Raw genomic sequence first — 21,160 nt, 5'->3', positions numbered from 1 at the left:
GGATCAGCTATTGGTGGATAGAGGTTACACGTTCTAGCAGTTTACCTGAATGAATCCGCTGGCATTTTTAGGAGGAGCAAACCTGATTGCAGATGAAGATTGGGTTCAGGACAAGGAGGAGCTGTTAGGCATGCTAGAATGCACAAAGGAACATAAGGTGAGGTTTGCCACCTTTAAGCTGGTGGGGGAAGCAAAGAGGTGGTGGAGGTCTGCCAAGCTGGTGGAGGAATAGCACCCAGGGTATGCATCTATTACTTGGAGCTGCTTCAAAGAGATATTCTTTAGCAGATACTTCCCTGTTGCTACCCAAGAGGCAAAGGCAAAGGAGTTTCTGCATCTGACTCGGGGGCCTATGACTGTGCAGTAGTATGTGGCCAGTTTTGTGGAGCTGTATCGTTTCGCTCCGCATATGGTCTTGGATGAGATGAAGAAGGCTTAGATGTTTGAGAGAGGTCTAAGGCAGAGTGTATGATCATAGGTGGTGGCATTACTAATGTAGAGTTTCACCGAACTGGTGGATAGGGCCATGACAATTGAGGCCAGCATTCAGGAGGGGGAGAAAGTAATGAACTAGAAGAAGAGGCCCTTACCTCAAGGGTTTCAATCTAGCTCTAGCTAGAGTCTATGGAAGTGGCTCGATAATTTTACAAGCTAGTGACAAGAGATGGGATCTTGAGGCCCTCAAAGGAATTTTGAGTATGTTACCTATCCCAGGTGCCATAAGAAACACTAGGGCGAGTGTAGGGATGGATCGATGGGCTATTATCGGTACGGTAGGGTAGGACATTAGATGTGGGATTGCCTAGCAACATTGAATTGCACACCTCCACAACATAAGTATGGGAGAGGAAACTAGGCACCCCGAGGTGGTTACTAGAGGGGTACCACCCAGGCACAAGTATATTCCATGACTCCGGGTGACACCGAGCACACAGGAGATGTGGTTACATGTATCATTTATATGCTTTTAGATAAAGCAGTTGTGCTCTTTGATTTAGGTGCGACCCACTCATTTGTATCTCGGGAGTTTGTTAAAGAGTGCGAAATAGAGACTCAGTCATTAGGAGTTGAGCTAAGTGTGGTCACGCCGACAGGGTCGGTTGTTGTATGCAGTAAGGTGGTTAGAGACTACTCAGTGGAGATTCAGGGGAGAAGGCTACCTGCTAGTCTAATCGTCTTCACTATGCATGGATTTGACATTATTATGGGGATGGATTGGCTAGCAGCCACTTATGCGAGTATAGATTGCCACAAAAAGGAAGTGGTGTTCAGACCTCCAAAGGAGCAGGAATTTAAATTCATCGGGTCCTGTGTGCGCTCTTAGCCACAGATCCTTTGGGAGATTCAGGTAAGGAGATTACTTCTAGAGGGTTGCCAAGGGTACCTAGCATATGTTAAAGAAGCACCAAAGGAAGGACTGAAGATGGAGGATATCCCAATGATAAAGGAGTTCTTGGATGTGTTTTCGAAGGACTTACCAGGGTTACCTCCTAATCGTGAGGTGGAGTTCGCCATTGAGTTGACTCTAGGGACGACACCATTTTCCAAGGCTCCATGCTGAATGACTCTAGCTGAATTAAAGGAGCAGCTAGAGGAACTTCTCGACAAAGGGTTCATCAAACCGAGCGTGTCACCTTAGTGAGCGTCGTTATTAAAGAAGAAGGATGGGTTGATGTGGATGTGCATTGACTATGGGGGATTAATAAGGTGACAGTGAAAAATAAGTACCTGTTACCTCGTATTGACCATCTATTTGACCAGCTAAAGGACACTCAAGTTTTTTCTAAGATCGATCTGCGATTCAAGTCCCATTAGTTGAAGGTGAAATTAGAGGATGTATCGAAGACAGCTTTCCGAACCTAGTATGGACATTACAAATTTCAGGTTATGTCATTTGGTTTGACAAATGCACCTGTAGCATTTATGAATTTGATGAATAGGGTGTTTCACGAGTACTTAGAACAGTTCGTGGTGGTATTCATCGATGACATCTTGGTTTATTTGAGGAGTCCTGCAAAGCATGAAGCACATTTGAGGCTTGTACTTAAGTACTCAGAGAGAAGAGAGTATTTGCTAAATTCAAGAAATGCAAATTCTAGCTGGAACGGGTTGCATTTTTAGGACATGTAGTTTCCAAGGAAGGAATTTAAGTAGACCAGAGCAAAGTAGAGGTGGTAGCTAATTGGGTAAGACCGAAGAACGTGCATGAGATTAGAAGTTTCTTGGGTCTGGCTAGGTACTATCACCGATTCGTTGAGGGCTTTTCTAAATTGTGAGGTCCTCTGACACAACTTATGAAGAAGAACAGTAAGTTTGAGTGGACTCAAAAATGCGAGCAGAGCTTCCAGGAATTGAAGCAATGGTTAGTCACAACCTTAGTGTTGACCATTCCATCAAGGGAAGGTGGTGACGTGATCTATAGTGACATATCCCAAAAAGGGCTCAGGTGTGGTTTTATGCAATAGGGAAAAGTTATTGTGTATGCTTCTCGCTAACTTAAGGAATACAAGAAGAACAACCCTACGCATGACTTAGAGCTGGTAGCAGTGGTATTTGCGCTAAAGATCTAGCGGCACTATTTATATGGTGAAAAGTGCGATATCTTTACTGATCATAAGAGTCTCAAATACTTCTTCACCCAGAAGGAGTTGAATATGAGGCAACATAGGTGGCTTGAATTGATTAAGGACTAGGATTGTACTATTAGTTACCACCCTAGGAAAGCTAACATGGTAGCTGATGCTTTGAGTCAGAAGTCAGTGCCTACTTCACTCTCAGCAAGTGGGATTCAACACCAAATCAAGATGGATCTGGAGATTTTGAGTGTAGAGTAAGTAGAATAAAATCACCAGCCGTTCATTGCTGGCCTAGTAGTGCAACCAACCTTACGCAATAGGATCAGATCAGCTTAGATGAAAGATGCAGAGCTAGTAGAGCATGCAAGTGGAACATAGGATGGATTGAATGCAGAGTTCAATGTCTCAGATGATGGTGTGTTGAGATTTCACACCAAGATCTGTGTACCAAATGATGCTGATATTAAATGAACCATCCTGGAAAAGGCACATCACTTTCTATATATAGTGCATCTAGGGAGCACAAAGATGTACAGAGATCTACGAGAATCTTTTTGGTGGTCTAACATGAAAAGAGAGATCGCCCATTTTGTGGAGCAGTGCCTGACGTGTCAGCAAGTAAAAGTAGAGCACTAGAGGCCAGTAGGACCACTTCAACCACTTGACATCCCAAAGTGGAAATGGGAGCATATCTCGATGGAATTTGTGTCGGGATTGCCTTCGGCAGTGCATGGGCAGAATGCTATCTGGGTTACTGTGGATTGGCTGACAAAGACTGCATACTTCGTTCCAATCAGAGTCAATTACTCCATGGATAGGTAGGCAGAACTTTATGTATAGGAGATAGTACAACTTCATAGCATCCCAGTTTCTATAGTTTCAGATTGAGATCCATAGTGCACCTCTCGATTCTGGTAGAGTTTATAGGATGGTTTGGGATCTCAACTCACTTTCAGTACTGCATTTCACCCGCAAACGAATGGGCAGTCCGAGTGGATGATTCAGATTCTGGAGGATATGTTGCGGGCGTGTGTACTCGATTTTGGTGGTAGTTGGATTAGATATCTGTCGTTAGTTGAGTTTGCATATAATAATAGTTATCAGGCCAGTATTGAGATGACATCATATGAGGCTTTGTATGGTCATGGGTGCTGATCTTCATTGTATTGAGATGAGGTAGGCGAGCAGCAGGTTTTGGGGCAGGAATTAGTTCAGTAGACCTCTGCAAAGGTTGTGATTTTTAGAGATAGAGGATAAAACCAACTCAGAGTTGGCAGAAGAGTTATGCAGATACTCACCGACGACAACTAGAGTTCGAGATCAAGGATATGGTATTCTTGAGGGTTACTTTGATGAAGGGAGTGATGAGGTTCGAGAAGAAAGGAAAGCTAAACCCTCGGTACATTGGGCCTTTCAAGATCTTGGAGAGGATTGGTCTAGTGGTATTACCCCTAGCACTGTCTAGAGTTTATAACTTCTTCCACATATCAGTGCTATGGAAGTATGTGTTAGATCCTTCATACATTATTAGCTATGAACCCTTAGAGATAGGGGAGGTTTTGGCTTACGAGGAGGTACCAATTCAAATTCTGGATCAAAAAATGCACAGGAATTGCATATGTTGACCTTATAGGTCACACCTGATTTTGATAATGACAAATACTTAAGTATTTGATGGTTTTCAAGTGCATGTGTAGGTTTATATGAGCATTTCAAGGAATGGCACTCGAAGCAAGGTATAAAGACCCTGAAGTTTCTCTTTCATAATGTAAATTCAATTAATGCAATATGAGTCTATAATAGTAACTAGGTATATAGACTGTGATAATCACCTACATGTCATTCATATTGGATACATGGTAAGCTTAGTAAGACCCTAGTATGACTCTAGGTCCCAAACACGCATGCACAAATATCATTCATAATCATGAGTGTTAAATATGAATTCGATTGAACATTATAGGGAAGCTTGAGAGAGTTCGGGCGAGTGAACCCCAGGAGTTCAAAACTCCTCGAGCGCCCGAGCTGTTGAGAAGTCAACAGTTGACCAAGCTATCGGGTGACCGAACCTGTTTTAAACATATCTTCCCTGGGTACTTGAGCCCTCTGAAAGGGACCCTTCACCAACTCGGATCACCGAGGAAAATAGTTCAAAAACAAGCCCGGGCAGCCGAACATCTGAGTTCAGGCTACCGACTCACTGACCGGGTACCCTAACCCATGAACAAATGCTACTGACTTTTTGTTCAGGCTATCCTATCAGGACTCGGGCTGCCGAACTATTTTAAAGTGTTTTTGAAAATGAGTTTGTTCGGGCGACCGAACCTCGGATCAGTCACCCGAACCTTCTCGGCATAAAATTATTTTACCCTAGGTTAATATGGATTAAAATGAATAAATTATTCTTAAGTTTTTTTCATAATTTTCTAAGAATACCCAATAGGTCCCAAACGGTTATATTTTTGACCTTGTCTATAAATATAGGCTCATTTGTGAGGATTAGCAATTAATTGGTAAAAATCATTAGCCAAGAATCCTCTCTACTCTAAAATCCAACTTTGCTAAAATACCCTCAAATACTCATTCCTTTTATACATATTGGTATTGTAAGAGCTTAGTGAGTGTGCTTGTGATTGGTAGATAGTGCTAAAACTCCCATTTTCTTGATTGATTATTGATATTGTTTTTGGGGAGTTTGGCTAAGTTTTATCCCATTGATTTCATATTATAAATCTTTTGTTATGATAGACTAGCAAGCTTAGGGGTCTTTGCATAGTTGTTGCAAGACTTCCATAGCTTTGATTCTTGTTGTGAAAAAATATTTTCAACAAGCCAAAATAATTTTCAAACTAGTAATGTGCTTATCTCATTGAAGAAAATCTCTTGAGCTTATTTGAATATTTGATTGACATCTTTGGAATCTTGATTTACTATTGAAATTTGCTTTACCTAGTTTCAAAGATATAGCTTGTATTTAACACTTTTGAACATTCCATTGATCACACCTTATTGAGTGTTGTTTGCATAACTATTTGCATCATTGAACTTACATTATATCCATATTATTGATGTGTATGTGATCATCTATATTGGGTACATATCTGCTTTGCATGAAAGCATAATCACTGTACCAGTTTTATTGTGAACATACTGTTGTATTCCAGGCGTAGCCTAAGGGGGCGGTAATCTAGCCCGGTAAGGATTGAGTGTAAAGGTTGAGGGTAGCCTTGTTCTAATTGACTTGGTTGTTTAGGTGCTGCTCCACCCACTTAAGTGAGCATTATAGTGGTAATCCTTGTATTTGTTAGCCAAGGCAGGGACGTAAGCAATTTGCCGAACCTCGATAACACTTCTGGGTGTCACTTACTTTTTACTGCTTTCTGGTGCATGCTTGGTTGATTGAATTGTGCTATTTAATTTTTGCTACATATTGCAATTGATTTATTTTACTTGCACTAGATTGATGTTAGGGTTGTGAAAATACTTCTGTTAGGGTATTGACCTAGGACATCATTTTTAAAATACTAATTGACCCCCCTCTTGGGATCACGGTAAAGCTAACAATTGGTATCAGAGCCACGTAGCATAGACTTAATAGTTAATTTTCAAAAGATCTTAGATGGCTCATAGCACCATGACCCCTTTCCCTGAGGCACCATCTTCCATACGTCCTCTAGTTTTCAGTGGTGTTAATTACACCTTCTGGAAATAGAGGATGCACATCTACCCTCAAAATGTACATTGGAAGGTGTGGAGGATTGTCTCTAAGGAAAATTATGTTCTCATGAAAACAGAGGGTGAGACTAGAGTTCTAAAAACCAAGGAAGAATATAATGATGATGATATGAAAGCTGTTAGCTTAAATGCCACAGCTATGAATAACTTATATTGTGGTCTTTATATGAACGAGTTTAATATAGTAATGGCATGTTCTACTGCAAAAGAAATTTGGGATAAGTTAGAAGTCACATATGAAGGTACTAGGGATGTAAAATATAGTAGGATAGACATATTGACTAGTGAGTATGAGGCCTTTAGGATGAATGTAGGTGAGTCCATTGAGAGCATGTACACTAAATTCACACACATTATAAACTCACTGCATGCATAAGGTAAGACCTATCCTACATATGAGATGATTAGGAAGATCCTTAGAGGTCTGCCTCCTATTTAGGAAGTTAAGGCTACGACCATTTCTAAGGGTAGATACCTTAAGGCCATGACTCTAGATGAATTGATAGGTTCCCTAATTACCTATGAATTAGCTATAAATAAGAGACTCAATGAACATAATAGGGCAAAAAAGGTGACTACATTGAAAACCTCCACTAATTCATCTAATGAATGCAGCGAACTTGACTTTGAGGATGATATGGCCATGCTAACTAGAAAATTCAGCAGATTCTTCAAGAAGAATAGAAAGCCATACAAAAAATATAGGAAGTCTATATCTGAGAAGGGAGACTCTAGTAAAAGAAGAAAAAAATCAAATGCTCCCACATGTTGTAATTGCAACAAAGTTAGGCACATCAAGATGGATTGCCCACTACTGAAAAAAGGATGCTAGGAAAAAAGAAGAAAGCCATGAAAGCAGGCACTTCATGGGATAAATTAAGTAGTGGTGACTCATACTCGGACCGCAGTGACTCAGAGATTGCTAATCTGTGCTTGATGACATATGATGATGAGGTATCGTCTTCTTGTTCTTTATATTCATATAATTCTTCTAGTGATTGTGAATTTGATAGCATGCCAACTTTTAGAGAATTGTAATATGAATATATTTGTGCCTCTAAGCTGTTGAATAAAATGACCAAAGAAAATGATGATTTGAAAAAGAAATGCAAAAATTGGTCAAATTTTTTTGGAATTGCAAAAACCTCTCATGTCTCGATTTTGAAAGAAAAAGATTTGATTATCTCTGAGCTTGAGAGAAAATTGGAGGATAGCTCCAAAAAAAATTTTAAATTCACCGAGGGCAGACGTAATTTTGAAAAACTACTTGAAGCCCAAAGAAGCTCTCTTAGTAAAGAAGGTCTTGGTTTTAATGGTGTTGAGAATATTAGACGACCTAATCTTTACTGAGGACATTTCACTGGTGAATCAAAGTTTCAATCCCACCTAAAGATCCTAAGTGTAGAATGAAATGTTTTAAATGCAAACAAATCGGCCACATTCAATTTGATTGCCCACTTAGAAATAAACATGTAAAATTTAGAAAAGTATGGGTAGTTAAGGGTGATCCAGTCACTAACTCCTGTGGACCCAACAGAATTTGGGGACCAGTTTCAGTTACTTAGCCTATTTTGCAGGTGTGTTTGAGATCGTCCTCTTCATGGACAGGTGGTACCTAGATAGCGGGTGCTCATAACACATGACCGGCGATAAGGCAAAATTTGCGTCAATCATTCCCAAGGATGGAGGGTATGTGATGTTTGGTGACAATGCAAAGGGACCCATCATCGGCGTAGGTAAGGTTAGTAAGGATCCTTCCCTGGTTATTGATAATGTTCTATTAGTTGATGGCTTGAAGCATAACTTATTGAGCATAAGTGAATTGTGTGATAAAGGATATAAGGTATCATTTGAAAATGATAAATGCATAGTTGAAAGTAAATCAGGTTATAAAGTTCTATTTATTGCAGATCGCCATGAAAATGTATACACTGCTACTTTTGATAACTTAGCTTCACAACAAGTAACTTGTTTTTCTGCAATAAATGAAGCTAGTTGGTTATGGCATAGGGGATTAGGACACGCTAGTATGGATTTATTGTCAAAGCTAGTAAGAAAAGATTTAGTAAAAGGCTTGTCTAAAACACCATTTGTAAAAGATAAAATTTGTGATGCATATCAAATGGGTAAGCAAACAAAATCTAACTTTAAGAAAAAGAAATTTGTATCTACCACTAGACCACTTGAAATGCTACACTTGGATTTGTTTGGTCCTAATTTTGTGCAAAGTCTTGGTGGTAAATCATATGCTTTTGTCATTGTAGATGGCTTTTCTAGGTTCACATGGGTGTTATTTCTCTCACATAAAAATGAATCATGTGAACCATTTACTAAGCTTTGTAGGAGAATTCAAAATGAAAAAGGCTATAAGATAACTCATATAAGAAGTGATAGAGGCACTGAATTTAAAAATGAAGGCATAGAAAATTATTTTGACATAGAGGGCATATCACACAACTTTTCTGCACCTAGGACCCCTCAACAAAATGGTGTAGTAGAAAGGAAGAATAGGTCATTACAAGAAATGGGTAGGACAATGTTGAATAAGCATAAGCTACCTAAATAGTTTTGGGCTGAGGCCATAAATACTGTTGTTATGTCATGAATAAGGTGTTGACTAGACCATCACTAAATAAAACCCCTTATGAATTGTTGAACAACCATAGACCTAATATTTCCTATTTTCATGTTTTTGGTTATAAATGCTTTGTGCTTAGGGATAATAAACATTTACGGAAATTTGATTCTAAATATGATGAAGGCATTTTCCTAGGCTATACTCTTAATAGTAAAGCATATAGTGCCTTTAATAAAGGAACATTGACTATCATTGAATCTATTCATGTCGTATTTGATGATTTTAATCCATTTTCTATGAAAGATTATGAAGACAATATTGACATAAGAAAATTTTTAGAAAGTTATCCATTGAAAACAATGCCAGTGAAAAATCAGAAATATATGATAAATCATTTGAAGATAATGAAAATGAAAATAAAATTCATGAGTTGCCTAGAGATTGGAAATTTATTAGAAATCATCCTATAGATCAAATCATAGGTGTACCATCCTGTGTTGTAGCCACAAGATCTTCCTTTAAGAACCTAGTGAGTCATTCTGCTTCCTTGTCACAAGAAGAACCTAAAAATATTAAAGAAGCCATAAAGGATGAGTCTTGAGTGATGTCCATACAAGAAAACTGTCATTGTTCACACATCACATGTGGATTGGTGGATTTCTCATAGTTGGTGCTGCTGCGCATGCAGCTATTTTTATGGTAAGAGACTATGATCCAACCACTCGATACAACGATCTATTAGATCATGTCCTTAGACATCGCGATGCAATCATATCGCATCTCAACTGGGCATGTAAACTTAATCAATTTGAAAGAAGCAAAGTGTGGAACCTAGTTCCTAGGCCTAATGATCATACAATTATTGGAACTAAATGGGTATATAGAAATAAGAAAGATGAGAATGGGGTAGTAACTTGGAATAAGGCTGGACTAATTGCCCAGGGTTATAATCAGGAAGAGGAAATTGATTTTGATGAAACATATGCTCTTTTTGCTAGGATGGAAGCCATTTGTATGCTACTTGCTTATGCCGCTTTTAAAAATTTTAAATTATGTCAAATGGATGTTAAAAATGCTTTTCTAAATGGTTATATAAATGAGAAAGTGTATGTAGAACAATCGCCTGGTTTTGAAAATCATAAATATCCAGATCATGTTTACCGGTTGTCTAAAGCCTTGTATGGATTGAAACAAGCTTCTAGAGCTTGGTATAAGAGGCTTAGTGGTTTTCTACTAGAAAATGGGTTTACCCGTGGCAAGGTTGACACTACACTCTTCATCAAATCCAAAAATGATTATGTGCTCCTAGTTCAAATTTATTTTGATGATATCATTTTTGGAGCAACCAATGATGAGTTATGTAATGAGTTTGCCAAATGCATGCAAAGTGAATTTGAAATGAGCATGATGGGTGAACTTAGTTTCTTTTTAGGGCTACAAATTAAACAAGCTAAATATGGAACTTTTATATTCCAATCCAAATATGTTAGGGATTTGCTAAAGAAATTTATCGTGGAAGATTGTAAAATTCTTGGTACTCTTATGAGTTCTTCCATTAAACTTGATAAAGATGAGCAAGGGATCCCTGTTGATGTGAAATTGTATCATGGTATGATTGATAGTCTTCTATATCTCACTGCTAGTAGGTCTGATATTATGTTTAGTGTGTGCATGTGTGCTAGGATTCGGGCCGCTCCTAAGAAATCTCATCTATTAGTAGTTAAATGAATCCTTAGATATCTAGTTGGAACTATAAAGTTAGGCTTATGGTACCCTAAGCTTATTAACTTTTAGATTGTGAGTTATATTGATGTTGACTTTTCCAGTAGTAAGGTTGATAGGAAGAGTACTAGTAGCACTTGTCACTATTTAGGACAATCTCTCGTTTCTTGGTTCTCCAAGAAGCAAAACTCAATTGCCTTATCCATAGGCGAAGCAAATTATATTGTGGTTGGAAGTTGTTGTGCTCAAACTCTTTATATGAAACAACAACTTATGGACTTTGGATTGCATTATGATACAGTCTCGATTAAATGTGATAATACTAGTGCAATCAACATTTCAAAAAATCCTATCTCACATTCACGAACTAAACACATTGAGATTAGACACCATTTCCTTTATGATCATGTGAGAAAAGGGATGTGGCTCTTGAGTTTGTATGTGCTAGTGAGCAGTGGGCAGATATTTTCATTGAACCACTTCCAGAAGATAGGCTTATACAAATTAAACGTGAATTAGGTCTCATGCATAGTAGAGATGCTTCCTAGATATTTCATAGTTTGCATAAACTTAGGGGGAGCTTCTAATATTTTCAAAGATTAACAACTAATATAACTATTGATATCTTTCATTGGTTTGGAATTTATGAAATTGATTATGTTTTGCAATGCATAATTCTAATATCTACTGCATGATGATTATTGCATTTATGTTTTATGTATTGATCATAATGGAACTATTTGAGTTGAGTAGTTGTGGATAAACTGTTAAATCTTAAAGACTCAAAATAGATCATTTTTATATAGGATTTTTTTGGGAAATGTCATACTTTCAAACGGCATGCTGCCGAAATTTATAAAATTCCCAAACTTATCTTGTATACAAATGATTCATACCCATTGCCTAAGATTATTACTTTCATAGCCCTTTTTGTTGTTGCCAACAGAGGGAGATGAATAAGAGGCAAAATTTGGGTTGCACTTAAGGAAAATACTTTTACATAATGCATATTGTAGGAAAATACTTTTACATAATGCACATTGTTAGGGGGAGCCTTCTAAGGTTATACCCATTATTTGCATGGTTTATTTGTCATCATCAAAAAAGAAGATAATGTTGACCTTATAGGTCACACCTGGTTTTGATAATGACAAATACTTAGGTATTTGATAGTTTTCAAGTGTTTGTGCATGTTTATATGAGCAGTTCAAGGAATAGCACTTGAAGCAACATATGAAGACCTTGAAGTTTCTCTTTCATAATGTAAATTCAATTAATGTAATATGGGTCTGTAATAGTAAATAGGCATATAGACTGTGATAATCACCTGCATGTCATGCATAATGGATACATGGTAAGCTCAATAAGACCCTAGTATGACTCTAGGTCCCAAACACTCATGTACAAATATCATTCATAACCACAAGTGTTAAATATGAATTCAACTAAACATTATAGGGAAGCTTGAGAGAGTTCTGGCGACCAAACCTCAGGAGTTCAAAACTCCTCGGGCACCCGAATTGTTGAGAAGTCAACAGTTGACCAAGCTATTAGCTGACCAAACCTGTTTTAAACATATCTTCCCCAAGCGCCCAAATCCTCTGAAAGGGACCCCTCACCAACTTGGGCCACCAAAGAAAACAGTTCAAAAACAGGCCCAGGCACCCGAACCTACAAATAAATGCTACTGACTTTTTGCTTGGGCTACCATATCAAGACTCAGGCTGCTAAACTATTTTAAAGTGCTTTTGAAAATGAGTTTGTTTAGGCGAACGAACCTTGGATTAGCCACCCAAACCTTCTCGGGTTAAAATTATTTTATCCGAGGTTAATATGGGTTAAAATGGATAAATTATTCTTAAGTGTTTTTCAGACTTTTTTAAGAATACCTAATAGGTCCCAAACGATTATATTTTTGACATTGTCTATAAAAATAGGTTCATTTGTGAGGATTAGCAATTCATTAGCAAAATTCATTAGCCAAGAATATTCTCTACTCTAAATCCTACTTTACTCAAATACCCTTAAATACTCATTCCTTTGATACATCTTGGTATTGAAAGAGCTTAGTGAGTGTGCTTGAAATTGGTAGATAGTGCTAAAACTCTCATTTGCCTAATTGATTATTGATATTGTTTTTGGGGAGTTTGGTTAAGTTTTATCCAACTGATTTCATATTATAAATCTTTTGTTGGGATAGACTAGCAAGCTTAGGGGTCTTCGCATAGTTGTTTCAAGACTCCCATAGCCTTGATTTTTTTTGTGCAAAAATATTTTAAACAAGTCAAAACATTTTTCAAACTAGTAGTGTGCTAATCTCATTAAATAAAATCTCTTGAGTTAGTTTGAATATTTGATTGACATCTTTGGAATCTTGATTTGCTATTGAAATTTCCTTTACCTAGTTTCAAAGATATAACTTGTATTAAACACTTTTGAACATTCCATTGATCATACCCTATTGAGTGTTGTTTGCACAACTATTTACATCACTAAGCTTACACTATATTCATATTATTGATGTGTATGTGATCGTCTATATTTGGTACATATCATCTTTGCATGAAAGCATAATCACTGTACCAGTCTTATTGTGAACATACTAGTTATTCCAGGCGTGGCGTGAGGGGGTGGTAATCCAACCTGATAAGGATTTTGTGTAAAGGTTAAGGTCAACCCTATTCTAATTGACTTGGTTGTTTAGGCGCCACTCCACCCGCTTAAGTGAGCATTATAGTGGTAATCCTTGTGCTTGTTAGCCAAGGTGAGGACGTAGACAATTTGTCAAACCTCGATAACACTTTTGGGTGTCACTTACTTTTTACTGCTTTCTTGATTAAATTGTGTTATTTAATTTTTGTTACATATTGCAATTGATTTATTTTACTTGCACTAGATTGACGTTAGGGTTGTGAAAATACTGCTGTTAGGGTATTGACTTAAGGCATCAGTTTTAAAATACCAATTCACCCCTCCCTCTTGGGATCACGGTAAAGTTAATAGCATACTAAGGAAATACTGTTAGTGAAGGTGTTGTCATAATCATAGGGTTGAGAAGGCTTCATGGGAGCTAGAGATGAAAATACACCAGAAGTACTCACAGCTTTTGAGAGAGGATCAGTATTAGACAAACCAGTATGATTGCATAGGCAGGTGTTAGTTTTATTTGCAGGTATGGTAAGGTAAGTATGTTATAGTTTGTTAGTTGTTTATAAGTTTGTATATGGATGATTCGTGGGAGGGTTTTGTATGGCATTGTAAACTCCCGAGACATTATGTGTAATCTTGGTATTCCTCCGCCATAAGTGCGGGTACTTAATAAACTTGAGATGGGGCTGCTATGTGGGTGGCTACCGACACTTCAGTAGAGATGGATAGTGAGATAAGGATATAATAGAAATCAGTTAGCAAATTTAGAGGACAAAATTTTTATAAAGGGGGAAGATTGTATAGAAACCCGAACCCAGAAAATAAAGAAATAAATAAGAAGAAAAAAGAAGGAAAAAAATAAAGGGGCAAACAGCACGATTCATCGATGAAGCCCTTGATTTCGTCGATGAAGGTTCTTCTGTGGTTTGTTGACGAAGTTTAGAGTGTTGTCGACGAAGAGATCCCGAACGATGAAAATTTCAGGCTTAGAGTTTGTCGACAAAGTCCTTCTTTCATCAACAAACACCTTTCTGAAATTCATCGACGAAGGCATCATTTCATCGATGAAGTTGGCATGGCCTATAAATAAATATTTTAGTTACTTAAGGATTAAGAAATCATAATTTCTCTCTCTTTCTCCCTCTAACCGATGCCCTTCATTCTCTCTCGTTGGTTTCTATGCCTTTTTGTCACCTAAATCGACAACCAGAAGTTGCCACGAGGATCAGGGGGAAATTCTCTGCAAATCTAGTGGAGTAGGTTCTTGAACGAGGTCTTTCTAGGCACCACTCCAAAACCATAATAAGTAGGTATTGTGAAGTTTTAATGTTGTTTTGAAGTATGGGGGGGCCTAGGAAGCATTTAACAAAAAGTATTCTATGGGTTGGGATGATTAATTTGGGGAAAATTTATTTCAAGGTTTTAAGCTTTAAACACCGTAGGGCGTGGATTATGGGTGTCAGAAGGCTATCCTGTAAGCAAGGTAAGGGGATTAAGTTAAGTCTGAAGTTTATTCTATGTAGACATTTATTAACAAATTTAGGTTCAGAATCCTCATTACTTATGGTAATATCAATAGAAACTGCATATGCAAATATGTTGTTGACAACAACTTTATTTCTATCTCACATTTCTCCTGTGTAATGAATTGAAATCTCATTATTATTTCTAAGTACTTGTCCCTTTGAAGGGATATTTCTTCAGGAGATTTCTCTTCAGGAGGTTCCATAATAGGGATTTTATTTTCAAGAGAAACGGGTTTGTGAATGTCGAATGGATTATCCACCTCCATAACATCTTCTAGAGTGTTTACATATTTCAATTTTCTCTTTCTCGGAGTTTTATCTTTTGCACCAACAGGTCTTCTGCGCTTAACTTGCGGTTTAAGTTTATAAGCCGGTTGTTGTCCTTCAAGGACATCAATACGTGCTAGAATATTTGTAGCAGATATATGAGATTTTAGTATGACCCTGGTATTTGCAACAAAAAAAAAAAAAATTGTAATTGATTTGCGATCCCTTGCAAATGTATAATATTCTGAACTTCAAGTTTACTTTAATTTGTGCGAGAATCTAAATGAGTTAAACTCATAGCATTTCATGTGATATTATGTTGTGCTTCAGGCACTGATTTTGCTCTCCCTAATGTAGGGAATACTGTTTTATCAAAATAACAATCTTGAAACCGTACTTTAAACAAATCACATGAATAAAATGCTATATATGTATATTTATGTTTTCAGTTATTATTTCGAAAACCAACCGTCAAATGGTCTTTTCAAACCTATGATATATGTTATGGTATTTTCAATAAAAATGAACAGTGGAAAATATCGTTTTATGTTATAAATAGGGTATATAGTATACGAAAAATTGTGTGGCAGATGGATAATATTTTGGGGTTACTGTATAACCAAGGTTATGAAATTGGTTGTGAAATATTGGAAATGTTTGTGAAATACTGAAATGTTTGTGAAATACTTGAACTGTATGTTAAAATGCAAGAAATTTTGTATGATGGCCGTGAGGGCCGAGATTATGGTTAGCGGCTGTGAGCCGAGTTTTACATGATGGCCACGAGGGCTTAGTTTTATATGATGGCCAGGAGGTCCGAGTTTTGTAACATGACTGGTTATACATGAAATGAGTTGAAATATAATAGTTATTACTTAAATTGCATAATATACTTTAAGAACCCTGAGGGCCAATTATGTTGTGGGCACTGTGGTGTTGCTAGAGATTCAATATATTGCCATGTGCACCCACACTATTCGCGAGGAGGTTTAGGGTGGTCTCAGCCGATTAGCCTCAGTAGAGGGGGTACCTTCCTTGGAAGTCCGGACTTTCAGGATGTGGTAGTGCAATCGGATTCCCACAAGCAAGTTGCAGATGCCTGTGCAGTCGTCATTGATGCATACATATGTTTTTAACTTAGTCTAGGTTGATACCCCCCAGGACTAAGTCCAGTCTTCGGGCCGCACAACCCGTGCCATGGGGGAAGTAAATGGTGTTAGTCCCAGGGAATGTCTTTTATGCATATTTGTAGATTTATGTAAATGATACTATTTATTTATTGAACTGTTTATACCATGGAAATGAGACGAGTATTTTCAACAGTTTAAAGTGAGTATAATATATAAATGCTATTTTCAGTTAAATGAAGGTTGGATGTCTTGTGTAAACACTTAATGCGTGCAGACCACACACTGATGTTAACTTAATCTTCCTTCCTGAGAAGTGCCTCTTCCCAATATATAAATTATCTTTTCAGGACCATCTTGAGGTCGAGGTTATGAAACTTTTGGGTGGGTTGATTGCCAGCTAGATTTTTGTGAGTGTAAGTAAGAACTCTCCTGTAATTAAGTTGGGTTTGAAGCCCTGAGCATGTAATATTGGTGTATATATTGAGTTAGTTCCGGTATCGTACTATGGTTTGTATTATAAATTTCAGAGAGATGTTGATGTAAATTAGTAGCATAGAACTTTGGTAATGCATTATGGAGTTTATGATATTTTTTCCGCTGCATTTACGCTATGATTATGGTATCAGGTACTCAAACATAACTAAAGTGGCACCCTGGGCTCTCGTGATGAGTCGAGGTGCTACATTACATGATAAAACAATAATAGTACCTATCATGATATCGCCTGCAGCCTCAGCGTCTCCCAACGTCAGAGCATAGACCTTTGTCAAGGCTGTGTTCCTCTATTGATTTCCTAGGGGTGCTTGATCGTTCCTCCAGAACGGTCTAGGAGATGGTGCATTGTTCAATAGCCCATGACATGCCCGTGCAATGTGTCTAGGTCTCCCATACTTATAACACATATTCTCTCCCACATGAAATTCTCCCACGTGCCTCCTACCGCATCTAGGGCAGATAGGATAAATTTGCTCACCCTAATACCTACGATTCCCTATCACTTGCCTCTGACGTCCGCCAAAAATCCAATAGGCATGGGCCTCTTTCTCTGGCTCTGGATCCTAGCACCCCTTTGCTTGCTCGCTTTTGCTACAACCGCCCTGTTTTCCAATTCTTGAAATCCTACACTTTCAACATTGCTATCTACTTATAGATTTCTTACCTCAATCCTCTCTCAAATTTTCTTGCCTTCTTTGCCTCATCAGAAATGATGTACGGGGCAAAGCGGGATAGTTTAATAACTTTTATTGCGTACTACTAGATTGTCAGATGCCCTTAGATCAGGTTCAAGAACTCCTCCACTCTAACTTCTCCAGTGGTAGTTGAGAAATATCGATAAAAAAACATCTCTTTAAACTAGCTCCAGGTCGTGGCTACAGGTACCAGTCTCTACTCCTTTAGGAGTATGACAATAAACCACCAGTGCTTAGCCTCCCCTGTCAATCTGTATGTCGCATACAACAATCTCTGTTTGTCAATGCAGCATAGTACAGACAATATCTTTTCCATTTCTTGTACCAAGTTCTCCGCCGCAATTGGGTCTGCACTACCTAAAAAAGCCAGAGGATTCATTTTGGTGAACCGCTCTATAGTGCAGCCCTGGTTTGCTGATGGGCCTCCTTGCTCCCTAGAGCTTCATACAATCTCAACCATAACCTACTGAGCTATACTATGCAGGAATGCGTCTAAATCTCTACCGCCCATATTAGAGGTCCCTACACCATCATCACCACTGGCGTGAGCACTGCTACCCCTAGGTTCCATCTTGAAAACACGAGAATAATCCTAACTTCATAATACAACTCTTACATTAATCTAACTAAGAATCACAACATATCTCCATACCACCAATTAACTAATTTAAGGCTCAATCTTACTATTCAGAAACAAAAACCAACAATAGTTTACCATGACTTTCCTAAAATCGTCACCCCTGGAAAATCAGAAAAACCACCCCAAAGTTTTTGCCTCCAAACTGCAAGACAAAACCCTAAATTCTCATCTTAATCCCCCACATTGACTTGCCAACGTATTAGTCTACCCATTTCTAGCGTCATCAAAATCCATTCCTATACTCTGATATTGTTTTCCATTGTACACTAAAGTCTACAAAACCTAGCAACCTAGGCTCTGATACCACAACTGTAACACCCTGAAAATTCTACTATAGTACTATTATTATTATTATTATTATTATTATTATTATTATTATTATTATTATTATTATTATTATTATTATTCACATAATAATAATAATTCTGATACCATAAACATAAGCAAAAACCAACCCGGACCCAAAGGGAAACCGAGTATATTCCTATCCATACATACATATCAACTATGCAGCAGAACCATGATTTACTCAACCTTATAAACAATACCAGAGTTCTACTATGTCGATATATACACATATACATCCCCAAAAAGGACCATAATATCCTAGGGATTACACAAAATCCATCATGTTCTCAACCCAACTATTTACGCTTTAGTTAGGGTAGCACAATCAGCCTCCTCTATCCCGAAGCTCACTTCGCTCGTCTATCTAGGTTTCCTGAAAAGTTTGTATTTGTGGGGTGAGACACCTCTCAGTAAGATGAAATTAGTTATTACTAGTGTGTGGCAAATGAGTTTAAATGAATAATATATCTATTAATTAAGTTGTAATTGAGATTGTATTTTAGTGTAAAACATAACATAACTCACAAATATAACATTTAAATTACAAATCTTCTATTTAATCATACTTTTAGATATAATAGATAAATATTGATTTTTGTAAATATACATACATATATAATTGTGAAAACTTTCCTAAATGGATAACTGTATATCATGAGTTAACCCCGTATGATTCAGGTTGTGTGACCCATGGTCTAGACTTAACTCTAGATGGCCTACTAGCTTAAGTCAAACTGTAAACTTTTATAGTACGATTTGCCTACACAACCTGATCTTGACTGTAACGCCCCAAAAATAATTATTACAGGAGGATGTAGTTAATGTAAATAAATAAATAAATAAATAAATAAATAAAATAAAAATTAATTAAATTAAAAATAATTAATTTTAATTAATTAAATTAAAAAATAATTAATTTTAATTAATTAAAGTAAAATTAATTAATTAATTAATTGGTTAATTAGTTAATTGATTAATAAAATACAGGAACTTCCTAAGGATTCAATTCCTTTGAATTTGGGCGCACACCTAGAAGCTTCCCAGCTTCATCCTGCTCTCCCTCACTCTCCTCGTCTCCTCTCCCACTCTCCTCAATTTCTCGGTAGATATTCGGTTGATCGGGAAAGGAAAGGTGTCGTTGGGTTCCTAACTCCGCCACCCACATTTCTATTGGAGTCGATTTTTCGTGGGAGCGGCGTAAACACCACTCTTAGGGATATGTATATTTCCTCTAAATCCTTAATTTCTCCTTAAATCTGCTGTTAAATCGACGATCAGGCACCACTACGGGGTCCTAGTCACGATCGTCGTCATTTTGGCATGAGTAAATTTCCAATTGGGGTTTTTTAAGCCCCACTCCAAAACGAGAGTGAGATTTGAAAAATTAGGTAAATTGGTTATATTTGAGGGTATAATTATTTATTTGGAATTTATGGGTTTAGGAAATATTAAAATAGTATTTAATTTAGGGTTGATTTAATGGATTTAGGAATCTTGATTTAGGGTTCGGGTAAGTGCCACGGGTGTAATTTCGGGATCCTACGAGCATAGTTCATGAAAACCAAGGTAATTTGATTATTTTGGAGCTAAAAAATTTATTTAGATTATTGGAAGCCTAGGAAATATTTTATGGAAATTATGTTGGAATTCTATCGAATGTTTTGGGGAAATGGAAATTGTAGATTTTGTGTTGGAAATGCCATGGGCTCAGGATTGAACTATGTGAGCATCTCAGCAAGCTAGGTAAGGGAATAAATTAATTCAGAATTTTCATTAAAATACTTATTATTCTACAACATTTTATTTCAAAAATTATGTATGATATAAAATTATGTTTGAAAAAATTACTGTTGTTTATAGGGAATGTTTATATATATATAATCAGGGAAAATGATTTAATTTGTGTGGCATGGGTACAAAATCTTATGATTTATGTGATGGCAAAATGTTATGTTTTTAGAACCTTCATGCTATTATTGTTTTCGAGAAATGGTTAAAACAGTTCAGCAATTATATTTTTCGTAATTTATGTGAAACGACGCAAGGGCTGTAATTTATGAAATGGCACAAGGGCCATAGTTTATATAAAATGGCGTAAGGGCCATTAATTTATATGATACGATATGAAATGTAGGCGCAAGGGCCGTAATGAAAGATATATTATTTTCATGAAATTATTATTATGTTAGATATTATGATGAAACAGTTATGTTCAGAATATAAAACATAGTATATGATATCAGAACCCTGATGGTTTAGTTTAGTTCAGTTTTCAGGAGCACGGTACCGTAGCTATATATGTATTCAGATTATCTTCAATCTACCACATGCCACAAGAGGCTATTGGAGATTGGTAGTCGATGTGGCTTCAGTGTAGAGTTGTAGACGTCGCCCTAGCAGTCCGAACTAAGGTGGGGCGGGCCCATCGTACTTACAAACTTATATTGATCTAGCATGGTCGGCCAGCCAGTGCTAGGTCTCGCCTTCGGGCCGCAAAACCCAGTCATGTGGGGGTAATACAAGGCATCAGTTAACTATCCATCCTAGGATTTATTTGACATATTATAAAGTGATATAAGATGTTTTACATGTACAAATATATAACATGACATATAGGCTACTTTCAAATATGTTTATTCAGTTCTTATTAGACAGATTTCTCTGATATGATTTATGTATAGTATATGCTTATGACACATGAAATACCCATGTTGCCACACACTGATATTAGTTTATTTCCTTTACTGAGAGGTGTCTCACCCCAACTCTAAAATATTTCAGGAAATCCAGGTAGGGGAG

The sequence above is a fragment of the Malania oleifera genome, chromosome 5, assembly GCF_029873635.1.
Source record: "Malania oleifera isolate guangnan ecotype guangnan chromosome 5, ASM2987363v1, whole genome shotgun sequence".
Classification (NCBI taxonomy): domain Eukaryota; kingdom Viridiplantae; phylum Streptophyta; class Magnoliopsida; order Santalales; family Ximeniaceae; genus Malania; species Malania oleifera.
Note: the sequence above shows the minus strand (reverse complement) of the source record.